Source organism: Atractosteus spatula, unplaced genomic scaffold, assembly GCF_055471065.1.
Source record: "Atractosteus spatula isolate fAtrSpa1 unplaced genomic scaffold, fAtrSpa1.hap1 Scaffold_70, whole genome shotgun sequence".
Classification (NCBI taxonomy): domain Eukaryota; kingdom Metazoa; phylum Chordata; class Actinopteri; order Semionotiformes; family Lepisosteidae; genus Atractosteus; species Atractosteus spatula.
Window position 1 is genome coordinate 122,501 of NW_028296902.1, and position 7,500 is coordinate 130,000.

The following is a 7,500-nucleotide window of genomic DNA, read 5'->3' on the forward strand; positions in this document are numbered from 1 at the left end:
GAGCTTTCATTTAATGTCCATTAACCCCGGTTTTAAACGCAACATCATGTCTGCCATCAAAAGAATGAGTCCAATATTTTGGAATTTTGACGAAACGGAAGGCATATTTTCATTAATATTTCCAAAACGGTGCATACTACAAGCTTAAAACCAAATGCATGTGAAAGCAGAGACCCAGAGCTTTCATTTAATGTCCATTAACCCCGGCTTTAAACGCAACTTCATGTCTGCCCTCATAAGAATATGAGTCCAATATTTTGGAAAATTGACCAAACGGATGACATATTTTCGTTAATTTCTCCAAAACGGTGCATACTACAAGCTTAAAACCAAATGAATGTGAAAGCAGAGACCCAGAGCTTTCATTTAATGTCTATTAACCCCGGGTTTAAAAGCAGCATCATGTCTGCCATCATAAGAATATGAGTCCAATATTTTAGAATATTGACCAAACGGATGACATATTTTCGTTAATTTCTCCAAAACGGTGCAATCTACAAGCTTAAAACCAAATGCATGTGAAAGCAGAGACCCAGAGCTTTCATTTAGTGTCCATTAACACCGGTTTTAAACGCAGCATCATGTCACCATCATAAGAATATGAGTCCAATATTTTAGAATATTGACCAAACGGATGACATGTTTCCGTTAATTTCTCCAAAACGGTGCATACTACAAGCTTAAAACCCAATGCATATGAAAGCAGAGACCCAGAGCTTTCATTTAATGTCCTTTAACCCCGGTTTTAAACGCAGCATCATGTCTGCCATCAAAGGAAAATGTGTTTAATTTTTTGGAAAATTGACCAAACGAATGACATATTTTCGTTAATTTCTCCAAAACGGTGCAAACTACAAGCTTAAAACCAAATGCATACGAAAGCAGAGACACAGAGCTTTCATTTAATGTCCATTAACCCCGGCTTTAAACGGAGCATCAGGTCTACCATCATAAGAATATGAGTCCAATATTTTAGAATATTGACCAAACGGATGACATATTTCGGTTAATTTCTCCAAAACGGTGCATACTACAAGCTTAAAACCCAATGCATATGAAAGCAGAGACCCAGAGCTTTCATTTAATGTCCATTAACCCCGGTTTTAAACGCAGGATCATGTCTGTCATCAAATGAAAATTTGTTTAATATTTAAAAAATTGACCAAACGAATGACATATTTCCGTTAATTTCTCCAAAACGGTGCATACTACAAGCTTAAAACCCAATGCATATGAAAGCAGAGACCCAGAGCTTTCATTTAATGTCCATTAACCCCGGTTTTAAACGCAGCATCATGTCTGCCATCATAAGAATATGAGTCCTATATATTAGAATATTGACCAAAAGGATGACATATTTCCGTTAATTTCTCCAAAACGGTGTATACTACAAGCTTAAAACCCAATGCATATGAAAGCAGAGACACAGAGCTTTCATTTAATGTCCATTAACCCCGGTTTTAAACGCAACATCATGTCTGCCATCATAAGAATGAGTCCAATATTTTCGAATTTTGACGAAACGGATGGCATATTTTTATTAATATTTCCAAAACGGTGCATACTACAAGCTTAAAACCAAATGCATGTGAAAGCAGAGACCCAGAGCTTTCATTTAATGTCCATTAACCCCGGGTTTAAAAGCAGCATCATGTCTGCCATCATAAGAAAATGAGTCCAATATTTTGGAAAATTTACCTAACGGATGACATATTTCCGTTAATTTCTCCAAAACGGTGCATACTACAAGCTTAAAACCAAATGCATGTGAAAGCAGAGACCCAGAGCTTTCATTTAATGTCCATTAACCCCGGGTTTAAAAGCAGCATCATGTCTGCCATCATAAGAATATGAGTCCAATATTTTAGAATATTGACCAAACGTATGACATATTTTCGTTAATTTCTCCAAAACGGTGCAATCTACAAGCTTAAAACCAAATGCATGTGAAAGCAGAGACCCAGAGCTTTCATTTAATCTCCATTAACCCCGGTTTTAAACGCAGCATCATGTCACCATCATAAGAATATGAGTCCAATATTTTAGAATATTGACCAAACGGATGACATATTTTCGTTAATTTCTCCAAAACGGTGTATACTACAAGCTTAAAACCAAATGCATGTGAAAGCAGAGACCCAGAGCTTTCATTTAATGTCCTTTAACCCCGGTTTTAAACGCAGCATCATGTCTGCCATCAAATAAAAATGTGTTTAATATTTTGGAAAATTGACCAAACGAATGACATATTTTCGTTAATTTCTCGAAAACGGTGCAAACTACAAGCTTAAAACCAAATGCATATGAAAGCAGAGACCCAGAGCTTTCATTTAATGTCCATTAACCCCGGATTTAAAAGCAGCATCATGTCTGCCATCATAAGAATTTGAGTCCAATATTTTAGAATATTGACCAAACGGATGACATATTTCCGTTAATTTCTCCAAAACGGTGCAATCTACAAGCTTAAAACCAAATGCATGTGAAAGCAGAGACCCAGAGCTTTCTTTTAATGTCCATTAACCCCGGTTTTAAACGCAGCATCATGTCACCATCATAAGAATATGAGTCCAATATTTTAGAATGTTGACCAAACGGATGACATATTTCCGTTAATTTCTCCAAAACGGTACATACTACAAGCTTAAAACCCATTGCATATGAAAGCAGAGACACAGAGCTTTCATTTAATGTCCTTTAACCGCGGTTTTAAACGCAGCATCATGTCTGCCATCAAATGAAAATGTGTTTAAAATTTTGGAAAATTGACCAAACGAATGACATATTTTCGTTAATTTCTCCAAAACGGTGCAAAGTACAAGCTTAAAACCAAATGCATATGAAAGCAGAGACCCAGTGCTTTCATTTAAAGCCCATTAACCCCGGTTTTAAACGCAGCATCATGTCTGCCATCATAAGAATATGAGTCCAATATTATAGAATATTGAACAAACGTATGACATATTTTCGTTAATTTCTCCAAAACGGTGCAAACTACAAGCTTAAAACCAAATGCATATGAAAGCAGAGACCCAGAGCTTTCATTTAATGTCCATTAACCCCGGATTTAAAAGCAGCATCATGTCTGCCATCATAAGAATATGAGTCTAATATTTTAGAATATTGACCAAACGGATGACATATTTCCGTTAATTTCTCCAAAACGGTGCATACTACAAGCTTAAAACCCAATTCATATGAAAGCAGAGACCCAGAGCTTTCATTTAATGTCCTTTAACCCCGGTTTTAAACGCAGCATCATGTCTGTCATCAAATAAACATGTGTTTAATATTTTGGAATATTGACCAAACGAATGACATATTTTCGTTAATTTCTCGAAAACGGTGAAAACTACAAGCTTAAAACCAAATGCATATGAAAGCAGAGACCCAGAGCTTTCATTTAATGTCCATTAACCCCGGTTTTAAACGCAGCATCATGTCTGCCATCATAAGAATATGAGTCCAATATTTTAGAATATTGATCAAACGGATGACATATTTCGGTTAATTTCTCCAAAACGGTACAATCTACAAGCTTAAAACCAAATGCATGAGAAAGCAGAGACCCAGAGCTTTCATTTAATGTCCATTAACCCCGGTTTTAAACGCAGCATCATGTCACCATCATAAGAATATGAGTCCAATATTTTAGAATGTTGACCAAACGGATGACATAATTCCGTTAATTTCACCAAAACGGTACATACTACAAGCTTAAAACCCAATGCATATGAAAGCAGAGACACAGAGCTTTCATTTAATGTCCTTTAACCCCGGTTTTAAACGCAGCATCATGTCTGCCATCAAATAAAAATGTGTTTAATATTTTGGAAAATTGACCAAACGAATGACATATTTTCGTTAATTTCTCCAAAACGGTGCAAACTACAAGCTTAAAACCAAATGCATGTGAAAGCAGAGACCCAGAGCTTTCTTTTAATGTCCATTAACCCCGGTTTTAAACGCAGCATCATGTCACCATCATAAGAATATGAGTCCAATATTTTAGAATGTTGACCAAACGGATGACATATTTCCGTTAATTTCTCCAAAACGGTACATACTACAAGCTTAAAACCCATTGCATATGAAAGCAGAGACACAGAGCTTTCATTTAATGTCCTTTAACCGCGGTTTTAAACGCAGCATCATGTCTGCCATCAAATAAAAATGTGTTTAATATTTTGGAAAATTGACCAAACGAATGACATATTTTCGTTAATTTCTCCAAAATGGTGCAAACTACAAGCTTAAAACCAAATGCATATGAAAGCAGAGACCCAGAGCTTTCATTTAAAGCCCATTAACCCCGGTTTTAAACGCAGCATCATGTCTGCCATCATAAGAATATGAGTCCAATATTTTAGAATATTGATCAAACGAATGACATATTTTCGTTAATTTCTCCAAAACGGTGCAAACTACAAGCTTAAAACCAAATGCATGAGAAAGCAGAGATCCAGAGCTTTCATTTAATGTCCATTAACCCCGGTTTTAAACGCAGCATCATGTCACCATCATAAGAATATGAGTCCAATATTTTAGAATATTGACCAAACGGATGACATATTTCCGTTAATTTCTCCAAAACGGTACATACTACAAGCTTAAAACCCAATGCATATGAAAGCAGAGACACAGAGCTTTCATTTAATGTCCTTTAACCGCGGTTTTAAACGCAGCATCATGTCTGCCATCAAATGAAAATGTGTTTAAAATTTTGGAAAATTGACCAAACGAATGACATATTTTCGTTAATTTCTCCAAAACGGTGCAAAGTACAAGCTTAAAACCAAATGCATATGAAAGCAGAGACCCAGAGCTTTCATTTAAAGCCCATTAACCCCGGTTTTAAACGCAGCATCATGTCTGCCATCATAAGAATATGAGTCCAATATTATAGAATATTGATCAAACGTATGACATATTTTCGTTAATTTCTCCAAAACGGTGCAAACTACAAGCTTAAAACCAAATGCATGAGAAAGCAGAGATCCTGAGCTTTCATTTAATGTCCATTAACCCCGGTTTTAAACGCAGCATCATGTCACCATCATAAGAATATGAGTCCAATATTTTAGAATGTTGACCAAACGGATGACATATTTCCGTTAATTTCTCCAAAACGGTACATACTACAAGCTTAAAACCCATTGCATATGAAAGCAGAGACACAGAGCTTTCATTTAATGTCCTTTAACCGCGGTTTTAAACGCAGCATCATGTCTGCCATCAAATAAAAATGTGTTTAATATTTTGGAAAATTGACCAAACGAATGACATATTTTCGTTAATTTCTCCAAAATGGTGCAAACTACAAGCTTAAAACCAAATGCATATGAAAGCAGAGACCCAGAGCTTTCATTTAAAGCCCATTAACCCCGGTTTTAAACGCAGCATCATGTCTGCCATCATAAGAATATGAGTCCAATATTTTAGAATATTGATCAAACGAATGACATATTTTCGTTAATTTCTCCAAAACGGTGCAAACTACAAGCTTAAAACCAAATGCATGAGAAAGCAGAGATCCAGAGCTTTCATTTAATGTCCATTAACCCCGGTTTTAAACGCAGCATCATGTCACCATCATAAGAATATGAGTCCAATATTTTAGAATATTGACCAAACGGATGACATATTTCCGTTAATTTCTCCAAAACGGTACATACTACAAGCTTAAAACCCAATGCATATGAAAGCAGAGACACAGAGCTTTCATTTAATGTCCTTTAACCGCGGTTTTAAACGCAGCATCATGTCTGCCATCAAATGAAAATGTGTTTAATATTTTGGAAAATTGACCAAACGAATGACATATTTTCGTTAATTTCTCCAAAACGGTGCAAACTACAAGCTTAAAACCAAATGCATATGAAAGCAGAGACCCAGAGCTTTCATTTAAAGCCCATTAACCCCGGTTTTAAACGCAGCATCATGTCTGCCATCATAAGAATATGAGTCCAATATTTTAGAATATTGATCAAACGTATGACATATTTTCGTTAATTTCTCCAAAACGGTGCAAACTACAAGCTTAAAACCAAATGCATACGAAAGCAGAGACACAGAGCTTTCATTTAGTGTCCTTTAACCCCGGTTTTAAACGCAGCATCATGTCTGCCATCATAAGAATATTAGTCCAATATTTTAGAATATTGATCAAACGAATGATATATTTTCGTTAATTTCTCCAAAACGGTGCAAACTACAAGCTTAAAACCAAATGCATGAGAAAGCAGAGATCCAGACCTTTCATTTAATGTCCATTAACCCCGGTTTTAAACGCAGCATCATGTCTGCCATCATAAGAATATGAGTCCAATATATTAGAATATTGACCAAAAGGATGACATATTTACGTTAATTTCTCCAAAACGGTGCATACTACAAGCTTAAAACCCAATGCATATGAAAGCAGAGACCCAGAGCTTTCAATTAATGTCCATTAACCCCGGTTTTAAACGCAGTATTATGTCTGCCATCATAAGAATGTGAGTCCTATATTTTAGAATATTGACCAAACAAATGACAACTTTTCGTTAATTTCTCCAAAACGGTGCAAACTACAAGCTTAAAACCCAATTTATGTGAAAGCAGAGTCCCAGGGCTTTCATTTAATGTTCATAAACCCCGGTTTAAAATTCAGCATCATGTCTGCCATCATAGGAATATGAGTCCAATATTTTAGAATATTGACCAAACGGATGACATATTTTCGTTAACTTCTCCAAAACGGTGCAGACCACAAGCTTAAAACGCAATGCATGTGAAAGCAGAGACCCAGAGCTTTCATTTAAAGCCCATTAACCCCGGTTTTAAACGCAGCATCATGTCTGCAATCAAATAAAAATGTGTTTAATATTTTGGAAAATTGACCAAACGAATGACATATTTTCGTTAATTTCTCCAAAACGGTGCAAACTACAAGCTTAAAACCAAATGCATATGAAAGCAGAGACCCAGAGCTTTCATTTAATGTCCATTAACCCCGGTTTTAAACGCAGCATCATGTCTGCCATCATAAGAATATGAGTCAAATATTTTAGAATATTGACAAAACGGATGACATATTTACGTTAATTTCTCCAAAATGGTGCATACTAAAAACTTAAAACCCAATGCATATGAAAGCAGAGACCCAGAGCTTTCATTTAATGTCCATTAACCCCGGTTTTAAAGCAGCATCATGTCTGGCATCATAAGAATATGATTCCAAACTTTTAGTATATTGACCAAACGGATAAGATATTTTCGTTAATTTCTCCAAAACGGTGTAAACTACAAGCTTAAAACCCAATGCATGTGAAAGCAGAGACCCAGACCTTTCATTTAATGTCCATTAACCCCGGTTTTAAAGCAGCATCATTTCTGCTATCATAAGAATAAGAGTCCAATATTTTAGAATATTGACCAAACGAATGACATATTTCCGGTAATTTCTCCACAACGGTGCATACAATAAGCTTAAAAACCAATGCATATGAAAGCAGAGAC